General features: G+C 42.2%; 1 protein-coding gene across 8 annotated transcripts in view; it reads right to left on the bottom strand.

The window, feature by feature from the left end:
• cobl (cordon-bleu WH2 repeat protein) overlaps positions 1 to 14,603 on the bottom strand; it is a 366,824-nt gene that overhangs the window by 348,747 nt on the left and 3,474 nt on the right. Inside the window, exon 1 of one of the 8 annotated variants that reach the window (XM_072575622.1) lies at positions 342 to 402. The exons of the other annotated variants lie outside the window; for them this stretch is intronic. The gene's annotated coding sequence lies outside the window, so the exon portion shown is untranslated. Of the gene's footprint in view, positions 1 to 341; positions 403 to 14,603 lie in introns of those variants that run through there. 8 annotated transcript variants of the gene reach the window in all.

Raw genomic sequence — 14,603 nt, forward strand, 5'->3', positions numbered from 1 at the left:
GGATATTTTAATTTGCATAACTGCACAATTGTCCAGAAGAAAATTGTTCGGAAACCACTCAAACGCTTCCATTTTAGATTGTCACGTCAAACCAACTTGATTTATCAGTACCCTTGCAATTATTCAGATCCGATTATTCTTACATAAATATATGTATATTAGTCTGCCAGTGGAGGATATTACAAAATAGTGCCTTGCTTAAAGTTTCTTTGCCTGAATTTCCCTCTTTCGCAAGGTAGTTTTACTGCTGGGACATATTTGAATAAATGCCAGAAACCTATGACATCACAAAAAGGCCATTCTACTACAGGCTAGACAATAAGCATAAACAGAATATTTACCCTTAGCCTGATAAAGGAGATAGGCAATGAAGAGAGAAGAACCCGTGTCTGCGTGGGTTTCCTCTGGGTGCTCCGGTTTCCTCCCACAGTCCATAGATGTGCAGGTCAGGTGAATTGGCCATGCTAAACTGCCTGTAGTATTAGGTAAGGGGTAAATGTAGGGGTATGGGTGGGTTGTGCTTTGGCAGGGCGGTGTGGACTTGTTGGGCCGAAGGGCCTGTTTCCACACTGTAAGTAATCTAATGTAATCTAAAAAACAAATTTGAGGTCATATATTATGTTGTTGTCAAATGCATGGCAGTCAAGGTGACTGCATGACAAAAAGGAGTGATGACTTGCCAGAGTTTGAACTCCAGGGCAAGGTCTTTATGCAAAACATAAATAAACTATTATTTTGACTGGCATTAGTTAGATCAGCCCACTGTGATTTACGCGGGATAAATACACAAGAATTACTGATGCCACTTAGATACCAATGCAATTACTTCAATCAGCTAAAATTCCTACTGACACATGAAAACTTTGGTAAAGAGGAATAATATTCAAATTTAACAAGAAACAAGTACTCCTACATTTCAAATCACGCAAATTTACAAAGTATTCATGTCAATTTTCAAGCAAAGAAGCCATGTTAATAACATTGGTCTCATCTCCTTTACAATCATCTAAAGTCACATCAAAATCCATCGAAAAAACCATTTCTCTGAATGAAAAGCAAGTCAGAAATTACATTGTGAGAGTCAGGAGACATTCATAAACAAATCTTTGTATTGTTTGGAACTGCTCAAATATATGAGTGAATGTTTGCAATACTGGAAGCTATTCAATGTTTCATGTCTGTGTCTGTCAAGGGCAAATCAAAACTAATCAAATCCACACCACATTTCAGATACTTCCCTTCCCAACCTGACTACTTGGTACCAAAATCAACAAATATTCATTATAAGGCTCAAAGTATAAGCCCATAATGTCTCATAGATACCTGACACTCCACTTCCTGTGAAGATTCCATTTCTTTCTTCCAGTTTCTCTCTTACCGTCCCATCTGTTCTGATGGTGCAACCTTCCTGACTAACACTTCTGAATTGGCCTTTTTTAACTCAACTAATGATTTTCTTTCCCACCCATATCATGGTTGCAGGGCCCTCAATCGTGTCCATCGCATTTCCCAACACTTTTCCCTCTCACTCCTTCCCCTGCTATGATCTAATGTCCTCAACTTCCATCCTTCACCCTCCAAGTTCAATGCCTTGTCCTCTGTCATTTCCTCCATCTCCATATAATATCAATGCCAAACACATTTAAAAATGACATAAGACGTAAATATTTTACAGAGAGGATGATTCACATCTGGAGTGAATTTCCTGAGAAAGTGGTGAATGTGAGTACAATTACAAGATTTAAAAGACATTTGTATAGATACATGAATAGGAAAGATATGCGCCAGGAATAGGCAGGTGGGACAAGTTTAGTTTGGGATTATGGTCAGCGTGGACTGGTTGTCTGTTTCCATGCTGTATGACCCTATGACTCTATGACATCCTTTTCTCCCCTCCCCTTTCAGCATAGGATCGTTCTCTCCAAAGCAACCTAATGTACTCCTCAACAGCCCTCCTCCCCTCCAACAACTACACCGATTCCCACAGCACTTTTTCATACAAGTGCAGGAGATTTCGTGCCTATCTTTTCTTGTCATCTCTCTTTGTCATCCAACAGTCCTTTCAGGTGATAGAATGATTTACGTGTACTTCTATCAATTTAGTATAAAATATTAGCTGGTGACTGTGGTGTCTGTTTACAGACTAGGGAAACAAAATGGAGACTGGATGACTGCTGTGTGGAACACCTCTGTTCTATCCACATGGATGTTTATGTAATTCTTTGCCTTTTCTTCCGCTGAAACACACTTAAGTTCAAACATCATCTTTCAATAAAGAACTTGATAGCCTTCAAAGATCAACTGGGTTTAATAATTTTAAACTACAATCTTTGGCCCATTTTGTTCTGCCTTCTTTGCGGATTTCAGCTTTAGTTTATCTGTTCCTTTGCTTTATGTTCAGACAACAGCTCTTCATCATTCTTCAATTCACATCTCCCCTGGACATCTTTTATTACTTTATTTCTCCATTACCACTCCATTTGGCCCAGCACCATCAACTTTATCATTTGATTTGTCCTGTCACCCCGTCACAGACCTTTCCTTTTATTCTTTATCTATCCTCCCCAATTTCACTTACTTAAAAAATTCCCAACTGTTCCCAATTCCGATCTAAGTTTGTGCGAGATTTTCATAGTGATATGAGGTACCTGATTCCAGAAATCTCCCATTCCCAACTACCCTAATTTTAATCGGTGTGCAATGAATGTGTGGGTAGTAAATGCTGCACACATGATCTGGCTGATTCCAGTGCAAGGGTAAGCATCTCCAAGACCTTCCTCAGTTGTCAGCTTTGGGAACTGGGATGGCATCTCCAAGACATCTGGTTCTTGGTGCCTCAGAGATGTTGTGCACTTAAGTCTGGATTGCGAAACCTTTTAAATAATAGTTTTATAAAGATCTTACCTAAGCTCTCCATGCCCTCTTCATGTTAACCCACTGCCAACTGATGCTATCCCATCTACCTTCCATGGCCCTTTACAAACCCCATGACAAATCAATTATAACTCATGTCTCATACACCTTCGATGGCTTTTAATGCCAAGTAATTGCACCTCTGCACCATTCACCAAGTTTACACAATATAAAATCCAATGACTCCTATAGTAAGAATGGCTTGTAAAAAGATCATTTTTTAAAAACTGGCACACCTACAATCATATAAACAAGTATCAATTATTTTTGACAAATAAAGTATTAACAACAGAAACTTTAAACGGTTGACACCTGTTAAACTTCAGCAGATAAACAATAAGATATTGACAAGAGAAATCACAGAAGGAATAACTTGACTATAACCTCAGGGATGGTAATCAAGCAAAGTCAACTCTTCTCTGTATCTGTTAATGACTCTGGAAGTAAGAGGGCTTCCTTTCTAACATGCAATGAGGTGTAAAAGCAGTTTACCAGTGGACTTCTTTTTGCATACTGGACTCTAATATTGAATACATAAGTGCATAATCACATTTACTTTGGGTTCAAAGTGTAACTTCATGGCTTTCACCATTTTTATTGTCTTTTTTATTAATCTTCAGGGAGATTTAAAGCCGAATATACTTCACAACCATCTCTGTCCAAGAACAATTTAAAAATGTAATTATTAGTAGCTACCCTGGTTTGTTACTTAAATCTGTTACAGTTTCAGAATGTTGTCATTGTGAGTAGAAAAACTGGCAGTTCTGCTTCAAATCACCTTGCATTACAGCTAGTACCATAAGAGGAAAATCCATAGGGTGTGTCTTCATTGAAAACACTATATATGGCCTGCTTCTTTATTCCTATCTATGGCTTCTTGGTTTTCATCAGCTTTCACCAGTTCTGATGGTCACTGGGTTCTTTTTTGAACAGCTGTACATACAGTTCTTCAACACTCCATCTCAAGCTCCACTCTGAACTATGTCACAATCTCAGAGGACAAGTTTTGCTTGCACGCTGCCTTGATTGAACTGACTTTAAGATTAATTCCTGCAGTGTGTGCCTAATGTAAAGATCTGCTAGGCTACAGAAAACCATCTGTTTCTTGTCATTTTTACTGGCTCTTGAAATCCTTATTCTTAGAAGTATTTTCATAAATTCTAGCTGTAACCTTTGACTTCAGCAGAATTATTTCATTTCCGTGGGTGACATGGTGGCACAGTGGTTAGCACTGCTGCTTCACAACACCAGAGACCCGGGTTCAATTCCCACCTCAGGCGACTGACTGTGTGGAGTTTGCACATTCTCCCCGTGTCTGTGTGGGTTTCCTCCGGGTGCTCCAGTTTCCTCCCACCATCCAAGGATGTGAAGGTTAGGTGAATTGGTCATGCTAAATTGCCCGTAGTGTTAGGTGAAGGGGCAAATGTAGGGGAATGGGGCTGGGTGGGTTGTGCTTCGGTAGGTTGGTGTGGATTTGTTGGGCTGAAGGGCCTGTTTCCACACTGTAAGTAATCTAAAATACATTTGATTTGTTTTAGACTGAGCAAAAGTATTTTGCTACAAAGATATTCACTGTCTTTGACAATAGGTAGCACAGCCTGATAAGTTTACACAGATATCTTCAAATTTGTTTTTTTAAACATAAGCATGACAAATTACAATGGAAGATGTCAGCAAAGAAATGAAAGCCAAAAGTACTATTTTGTAGAAAGGAACAGTCCTGCTTTAGGTTCTGAGTTAGTGTTGTCAAGACATCAGGCAATCAAAGACCCAAGGGTTATGAGAAATTGGTTCTTGGCATTATCAATATATTCAATAAAACCTGTTAACATCAATTCACACCCATCCCCCAACCTGACCAAAACAGATTATCCTGATCACAGCAAGCCATTAATTAAAATTTAACTAATGCCATGTTGAATAATTAATTCCATGCAGTTAATATGACAATCCTAAACCACAGTATGCAGCTGGCAAGGTGTGCGGAGTTTTTTTTCTCTGTAACCAATGCTTAAGATTGTTTGTCAGATAGCTAGCTACACATTCCATCTGGGTCTTAGTCCAAAGACAAAGTCTTTCTTCCAGATATCACTTCTATGTCAACATTTCCACATTATACATTTTTCATGAGTCACCCTATGTAAGCTAACTAATATAATACAATGTTGACCCATTTTTACAAATAAATAATGCAGATTTTTTTTCATTAATAAGATACATTTTGGATCTTTAAATATTTTCAATACTACTTTTATTAAGGCCATTTTCTGTGCAGTTTATCCATGTGGGAGCTGTCAGAAAATATGACCTTTCATTAAGGGCCTCAGTCTTGCTTGTACATTTTGGTGACAAGTGTCAAATTCTGAGACTTTGCAAAACACTGAGCTTTTCCAGTTACATAAGTTTAATTTTTAAAGCAAGTCTGAGAGGGAAATAGGTAACAAGGTAATTTTGGAAAAAAGGGGGAAAGAGAAAAAAAGGAAACTCTGAAGATTAAGCAAATGGAGGGTTCAGGTGGGTGCAAATTAGGTGGTTCATAAGAGGAAGACATAGATCTAGTAATGGGACTGAGGTGCAAGGGGGAAAGAAAAGGAATAATGAGAAACTGGAAGGGATGTAGTGGGAGTGTGGGTAGGAGCAGGGCTGGGGGAAGTTATGAGTTGGTATGGAAAGGGAAGGGAACCATTGATTGTTATAGCTTGAAAGGGATTAGTTCAGTGGCTTTTCAGGAGAGCTAGGATGGATTTAGGAGGCCAAAAATTCTGTGATTCTAGAACATAAGCATTTATTCAGACAGGCATGGAATTATTGAGACTGTCAAAGTGTGTGGCGCTGAAAAAGCACAGACAGTCAGGCAGCATCCAAGGAGCAGGAGAGTTGACATTTCGACCATAAGCTCTCCATCAGGAATGGGGAGGGTGGCCCAAGGGGGCTGAGAGATAAATGAATAGCAGGTCAGGCAGCATCCGAGGAACAGTGGAATCGAAGTTTTGAGCATAAGCCCTTTATCCTGATGAAGGGCTTATGCCAGAAAACGTTGATTCCCCTGCTCTTTGGATGTTGCCTGACCTACTGTGCTTTTCCAGCACCACACTCTTGAAGCCAAATGAATACTATGGCTATAAGAACTGGTCAGAGTTTAGGAATTCTGCAGTGAGTAACTCGTCTCCTGACTCTTCAAAACCTAACTACCATTTACAAGGCACAATTGTGATGGAACACTTCTCACTTGCATGGTTGACAGCAGCTCCAAGTGCACTCCTGTAGTTTGACACCATCCAAGGATCATCTCTCCACCCTGCAGGCACTCTGCCTCTATTCCTGACAAAGGGCTTTTGCCCGAGATGTCGATTTTCCTGCTCGTCGGATGCTGCCTGAACTGCTGTGCTTTTCCAGCACCACTCTAATCTAGAATCTGGTTTCCAGCATCTGCAGTCATTGTTTTTACCATCCACAACAACGCAGCCTACCTGTTTGGCACCACAGCCACAAACATTCACTCCCTCTACCACCAATGTTCAGTAGCAGCACTGTGCACCATCTCAAGATGTATTGCAGAAATTCACCAATGTGCCTGAGATAGCACCTTTCAAACTCTTTACCAATGACATTTAAAACAAGAAGGGCAACAAATACATGGGATGATTAACCGCTGCCAGTTCCTTTCCAAGACACAGATCATCCTGACTTAGAAATATATCACTGTTCCTTCATTAGTTCTGAATCAAAATTCTAAAACTCTCTACCTAACAACATTATGGATATATCTACACCAAATGAAGTGCAATGATCCAAGAATCTAGATTAGAGTGGTGCTGGAAAAAGACAGCAGTTCAGGCAGCATCCGAGGAGCAGGAAAATCGATGTTTCGGGCAAAAGCCCTTCATCAGGAATAGAGGCAGAGTGCCTGCAGGGTGGAGAGATAAATGAGAGGAGGGTGGAGGTGGGGAGAAAGTAGAAAAGAGTACAATATGTGAACAGGGGTGGGGATGGAGGTGATAGGTGAGGGAGGAGGGTGGGGGAAGGTAGCAAAGAGTACAATGGATGAACAGGGGTGGGGATGAAGGTGTAGGTCAGAGAGGAGGGTGGAGTGGATAGGTGGAAAGGAAGATAGGCAGGTAGGACAAGTCATGGGGACAGTGCTGAGCTGGAACTTTGGAACAAAGGTGAGGTGGGGGAAGGGGAAATGAGGAAACTGGTGAAGTCCACATTGATGCCCTGGGGTTGAAGTGTTCCGAGGCGGAAGATGAGGCATTCTTCCTCCAGGTGTCGGGTGGTGAGGGAGTGGCGGTGAAGGAGGCTCAGGACCTCCATGTCCTCAGCTGAGTGGGAGGGGGAGTTGAAATGTTGGGCCACAGGGCAGTGGGGTTGATTGGTATGGGTGTCCCAGAGATGTTCCCTAAAGCGCTCTGCTAGGAGGCATCCAGTCTCTCCAATGTAGAGGAGACCGCATCGGGAGCAACGGATACAATAAATGATATTGGTGGCTGTGCAGGTAAAACTTTGATGGATGTGGAAGGCTCCTTTGGGGCCTTGGATGGAGGTGAGGGAGGAGGTGTGGCCGCAGATTTTGCAATTCCTGCGGTGGCAGGGGAAGGTGTCAGGACGGAAGGGTGGGTTGTTGGGCGGGCATGGACCTGACCAGGTAGTCACAGAGGGAATGGTCTTTGCGGAAGGCGGAAAGGGGTGGGGAGGGAAATATATCCCTGATGGTGGGGTCTGTTTGGAGGTGGCGGAAATGTTGTCGGATGCTTTGGTTTATGGAAGGTGAGCACCAGGGGGTTTCTGTCCTTGTTACAGTTGGAGGAGTGGGGTCTGAGGGCAGAGGTGCGGGATGTGGACGAGATGCATTGGAAGGTATCTTTAACCATGTGGAAAGGGAAATTGTGGTCTCTAAAGAAGGAGGCCATCTGGTGTGTTCTGTGGTGGAACTGGTCCTCCTGGGATACGGTGGAGGCAGAGGAATTGGCAATGATTCAAGAAGGCAACTCATCACCAGCATCTCCAGTGCAGCTGGAGGTGGACAATAAATGTTGGCCCAGCCAGCGAAATCCATATTTGCTAAATCAAGTAAAAAATAATGGCGTACCCCAAGGATCAGTTTTGAGTCCATGACTATTTACAGAACGACCCTCATCTACACATCTGATCACCTCCTTCAAAAATTGTATTGAATTTGTTAGGCATGACCTCCATCTGACTATCCTTAATCAGACCGTGGCCTCGCCAAGTGGAGATCAATTTTCTCTTTCAGAATTTTCTGCAATATTTTCTTGACCACTTATGAGAGACTCACAAGTCTGTAAACCCCTGGTTTATCTGTAACACCCTTCTTGAAAAGTGGAACAACATTAGCTGTCCTACGTGCCTCTGGGATCTCCCTGTGTCCAGTGAAGAATTAAAAAAGTGTGATAGAGAGATCCTGCAACTCATCTAGAAGTGGGGATTTATGCACTTCTAAGCCTGCAAAAACCTCCAACCTCCCCAAATACGGATTGACCTTTCTTTGGCAAGCTGCTCAAGCACCTCACATTCTCTCTATTTTGAATTCTGTACTTATATCCATCAGATGAGAATAACGTTTTAATTATTTTAATAAAATCATCCTTCCCCAGTCTAAAACTGTTATTTGCAGATTGTCTTTTTCCTTTTCCATAACAAACTTAAATCATATGGTGTTGTGGTTGTTATCACTAATGTGCTCCCCAGCTGCCACTTCGACTGTCTGAACACCAGCCCAGCACCCTGCCATCCCCTGTAGACAGGCAAACATGCAACTTCATCACCTGCTTTCTTGGTATCTCATGGGTTATACCTGATCCACCATCTCAAACATTATATTTATGTTAATCCATGTCTTTTAATCACTTTGAGAGTCAAAGGAGTCATTATGAAAGTGAAGTAAAAACAGAATATTAGCCATGATTTGCTTAAAGATGATTTTGTTCATTTTTAAGTTAATCATTTTTTTCCCATTACTGATTGATCTTGAACTGAATACCAAGTTTTGTATTGTCTGCAAACTATAGAGGGCTGCTTTCGAGACATGAGACTAGCTTGTCCTTAAGTTCTGTAAACAGTCATGGACTCAAATCTGATCCTTGTAGTACGCCATTATTTTTTACTTGATTCAGCTAATATGGACTTTGCTGGCTGGGCCAGCATTTATTGTCCACCTCCAGCTGCACTGGAGATGCTGGTGATGTAATTTATGTGGATTTCAGCAAAGTCTCTGACAAGGTCCCAAATGGGAGAATGATAAAGAAGGTACCTTGGCAAGATGGTGTTATGGACTAGACCAAATCCCTTCAAAATATTCAGAAGATAGTCTAGAAAATGTAACGTATGTTTCCAGATGCAATTTGATTGGTCAAACTACCAGATTTAAAGCAAAACACATTTTACTCATTCCCCAATAGTTAAAATACAACAAAAAAAAGAATAGATATAATTAACTTTATTGGAAAACTTAACAGAATAATAGACACAGTAGCTATTACTAATTAACTGTTCCAATATAGGAACATCCAGTAAATATACCCTTAGAAAAAGACAAATTCAGAGAACAGATTGTCTCACATGTGACTCCCATAGATCCTAAAGAACTCCCAGCTCTTGGCTGGAACCGAGAGAGGGAAAGAGTAGCTTTCACTTCTAAAAGACCCCAACAGCAATATCAAACCTAAACTCCCTGGTTCTGTCGGGGCTCAATCACACCCATTTAGAATGTGTCTATTGTTAAAAAAAACCTCACAAGCTGCTGCTCGCCGTCCCTCGTTCAACCTCATTTTAAAAAAGGGCAAAAAAACCTCTTAAAGCCATAGTATCACTACAATGGATACAAAATTGGTTTGTGAAAGGAGACAGAGTGTGGCGGGAGAAGGCTGTTTGTATGAATGGAGGCCAGTGACCAGTGGAATACCACTGGTATGCTGGGTCCCTTCTTGTTCATGATTTTGATAAGTGATATAGGTGAAAACGTGGTGGTGGTGGTGATGGTGAGGTAAGTAAAACTGTGGATGACGCAAAGATTAGTCAGGTGGTTAATAGTGAGGAAGAACTTGTTAGGGTGCAGAAGATGTCGGTCAGATGGATAGATGGATTAACCCTGATAAATGTGAGGTGATTCGCTTTGGAAGAAGTAACAAGACAAGGGAGTACTCAATGAATGGCAAGACACTAGGAACCTCAGTGGAACAGTGTGATCTTGGGCAGCTTGTCCACCCAGGATAGGTTAATAGGATAGTTAAAGAAGACACATGGGACGCTTGCTTTTATCAGTCATAGCATACATTATAAGAGCAGGAAGACTGGATTGAAGCTGTACAAACTTTAGTTAGGCCAGAGCTGAAGTCTGGTCTTTGACTGCACTGGAAGGGTTGCAGAAGAGACTCATCAGGATGTTGCCTGGGATGGAACATTTTCGGTTTGAATAGAGGCTGGATAAGCTTCAGTTGCTGTCTTGAGAGAAGAGAAGGCTGAAATGTATAAAATTATGAGGGCCATGGATAGGGTGGATAAGAAGCAGTTATTCATCTTAGTTGAAGAGTCATTAACAAGGGGCATTATTTTAAGGTGAACAGCAGGAGATTTAGAGGGGACTTGAGGTATCCAGAGGGTGGCAGTAATCTAGAATGCACTGTCTGAGGTGGGGTTAGTACAGGTCAGGAAACTTAACGACCTTTATAAAGTATATGGACTCATAACATTTAAGACCATGGGCCAAGTGCTCGTAACTGAAAGTTGTGTAGCTAAGTTGGCACAGACTTAATGGGTCAAAGGGCCACTTCTGAGCTGTATGACTCCAAATTTTGCTTTCTATCAAGAATGACTGACACGTCATAGAGTCATACTCATACAGATGTACAGCACGGTAACAGACCCTTTGGTCCAACTTGTCCATGCCGACCAGATATCCCAACCCAATCTAGTCCCACCTGCCAGCACCTGGCCCATATCACTCCAAACCCTTCCTATTCATATATCCATTCAGATGTCTTATAAATGTTGCAATTGTACCAGCCTCCACCACTTCCTCTGGCAGCTCATTCCATACAGGTGCCACCCTCTGCGTGAAAACATTGCCCCTTAGGTCTCTTTTATATCTTTCCCCTCTCACCCTAAACTTATGCCCTCTTGTTCTGGACTCCCCCACCCCAGGGAAAAGACTTTGTCAATTTATCCTCGCCATGCCCCTCAAGATTTTATGAGCCTCTAAAAGGTCACCACTCAGCCTCCAACGCTCCAGAGAAAACAGCCTTAGCTTATTCAACCCCTCTCTATAACTCAAATCCTCCAACCCTAGCAACATCCTTGTAAATCTTTTCTGAAAGATTTCAAGTTTCACAACGTCTTTCCAATAGGAAGGAGACCAGAATTGCACGCAGTATTCCAACAGTGGACTAACCAATGTCCTGTACAGCCGCAACATGACCTCCCAACTCCTGTACTCAATACTCTGACCAATAAAGGAAAGCATACCAAACACCTTCTTCACTATCCTATCTACCTGCGACTCCACCTTCAAGGAGCTATGAACCTGCACTCCAAGATCTCTTTGTTCAGCAATACTCCCCAGGACCTTACCATTAAGTGGAGAAGTCCTGCTAAGGTTTGCTTTCCCAAAATGCAGCACCACACATTTACCTAAATTAAACTCCATCTGCTACTTCTCAGCCCACTGCCCATCTGATCAAGATCCCGTTGTAATCTGAGATAACCTTCTTCACTATCCACTATACCTGTAATTTTGGTATCATCCACAAACTTACTAACTATACCTCTTATGCTCACATCCAAATCATTTATGTAAATGATCTAAGTAGTGGACCCAGCAACCATCCTTGTGGCACTCCACTGGTCACATGCCTCCAGTCTGAAAAACAACCCTCCACCACCTATGTCTTCTATCTTTGAGCCAGTTCTGTATCCAAATGTCTAGTTCTCCCTGTATTCCGTGAGATCTAACCTCGCTAACCAGTCTCCCATGAGGAACCTCGTCGAACACCTTACTGAAGTCCATGTAGATCACATCTACCACTCTGCCTTCATCAATCCTCTTTGTTACTTCTTCAAAAACCTCAATCAAGTTTGTGAGACATGATTTCCCATGCACAGAGCCATGTCGACTATCCTAATCGGTCCTTGCCTTTCCAAATACATGTACATCCTGCCCGTCAGGATTTCCTCCAACAACTTGCCCACCACCGACATCAGGCTCAGTAGTCTACAGTCCCCTGGCTCTCCTTACCATCTTTCTTAAATAGTGGCACCACGATGGCAAACCTCTGTCTTCTGACACACTATCGATGATACAAATATCTCAGTAAGAGCCCAGCAATCACTACCCTAGCTTCCCACAGAGTTCTGGTGTACACCTGATCAGGTCCTGGGGATTTATCCACTTTTATGCATTTCAAGACATCCAGCACTTCTTCCTCTGTAATATGGATATTTTTTAAGATGTCACCATCTATTTCTCTACATTCTATATCTTCCATGTCCTTTTCCACAGAAAATACTGCTGCAAGATACTCGTTTAGTATCTCTCCCATCACCTGCGACTCCACACAAAGGCCACCTTGCTGATCATTGAGGGGCCCTATTCTACCGATAGTTACCCTTTTGTTCTTAATATATTTGTAAAAACCTTTTGGATTCTCCTGAATTCTACTTGCCAAAGCTATCTCATGTCCCCTTTTTTGCCTTCCTGATTTCCCTCTTAAGTATACCCCTACTGCCTTTATACTCTTCGAAGGCTTCACTCAATCTATCCTGTGTATACCTGACATATGCTTATTTCTTTTTCTTAACCAAACCCTCAATTTCTTTCGTCATCCAGCATTCCCTATACCTACCTTCACCCTAACAGGAAAAAACTTTCTTTGGACTCTCGTTATCTTATTTCTGAAGGCTTCCCATTTTCCAGCCGTCCCTTTACCTGCAAATATCTGCCCCCAATCAGCTTTCGAAAATTCTTGCCTCATACTGTGGAAATTGGCCTTTCTCCAATTTAGAATTTCAACTTTTAGATCTGGTCTATTTTTTTTCCATCACTATTTTAAAACTAATACAATTATGGTTGTTGGCCCCAAAGTGCTCCTCCACTGACACCTCAGTCACCTGCCCTGCCTTATTTCCCAAGAGTAGTTCAAGTTTTGCATCTTTTCTCGTAGGTCCATCCACATACTGAATCAGAAAGTTTTCTCTCCATCTAAACTCTTAACATTATGGCAGTTCCAGTCTATGTTTGGAATGTTAAAATCCCCTACCATAACCACCCTATCATTCTTGCAGATAACTGAGATCTCCTTATAAATCTGTTTCTCAATTTCCCTCTGACAATTAGGGGGTCTATAATACAATCCCAATAAGGTCTCTAATACAATCCCTTTCTTATTTCTCAGTTCCACCCAAATAACTTCCCTGGATGTATTCCCAGGAATATCCTCCCTCAGTAATAGCTTTAATACTATGCCATATCAAAAAACACCACTCCCCCTCCTCTCTTGCCTCCCTTTCTGTAGCATTCGTATCCTGGAACATTAAGCTGCCAGTCCTGTACATCCCTGAGCCATGTTTCTGTAATTGCTATGACATCCCAGTCCCGTGTTCCTTACCATGCCCTGAGTTCATCTGCCTTTCCTGTTAGGCCTGGTGCATTGAAATAAATGCAGATTAATTTATCAGTCCTACCTTGTTCTCTGCTTTGTCCCTGTCTGCCCTGACTGTTTGATTCGTCTTTGTTCTCAACTGAACCAATCTCAGATTGATCTCTTTCCTCACTATCTCCCTGGGTCCCACCCCATCACCTTACTAGTTTAAATCCTGCCGAGCAGCTCTAGCAAAATAGATTACTTACATACAGTGTGGAAACAGGCCCTTCAGCCCAACAAGTCCACACCAACCCGCCGAAGCACAACCCACCCAGACCCATTGCACTACATTTACCCCTGCACCTAACACTACGGGCAATTTAGCATGGCCAATTCACCTGACCTGCACATTTTTTGGACTGTGGGAGGAAACTGGAGCACCCGGAGGAAACCCACACAGACACGGGGAGAATGTGCAAACTCCACACAGTCAGTCACCTGAGGCAGGAATTGAACCTGGGTCTCTGGCGCTGTGAGGCAGCAGTGCTAACCACTGTGCCACCGTGCCGCCCACTAATCTCCCTGCCAGTATATTAGTCCCCTTCCAATTTAGGTGACATCCATCCTTCTCATGCAGGTCATTTCTAACCCAAAAAGAATTTCCCATGATCCAAAAGTGTGAATCTTTCTCCCATACACCAGCTCCTCAGCCATGAATTCATTTGCTCTATCCTCCTATTGCTGCCCTCACTAGCCCATAGCACTGGGAGTAATCCAGATATTACTACTCTAGAGGACCTCCTTTTTAAATTTCTGCCTAACTCAGAATCTAAACCTTTTCCCTTTCTGCTGGCCCCTCTACCTCTTGAGAACATTCTGCACCCTCTCTGAGGCATCCTTGATCCTGGCGCCAGGAAAACAACACATCACTCCGATTTTTCACTGCTGGCCACAGTTTGTCTGTACCTAGGACTTGAGAGTCCCCCTAAAACAATTGATCTCTTGGAACCCGACGTACTCCTCATTGCATTAGAGCCAGTCTCAATACCAGAAACTTGGCTGTTCATGCTACGTTTCCCTGAGAATCCATCACCC

The sequence above is a fragment of the Chiloscyllium punctatum genome, chromosome 8 (genome assembly GCF_047496795.1).
Source record: "Chiloscyllium punctatum isolate Juve2018m chromosome 8, sChiPun1.3, whole genome shotgun sequence".
Lineage (NCBI taxonomy): Eukaryota > Metazoa > Chordata > Chondrichthyes > Orectolobiformes > Hemiscylliidae > Chiloscyllium > Chiloscyllium punctatum.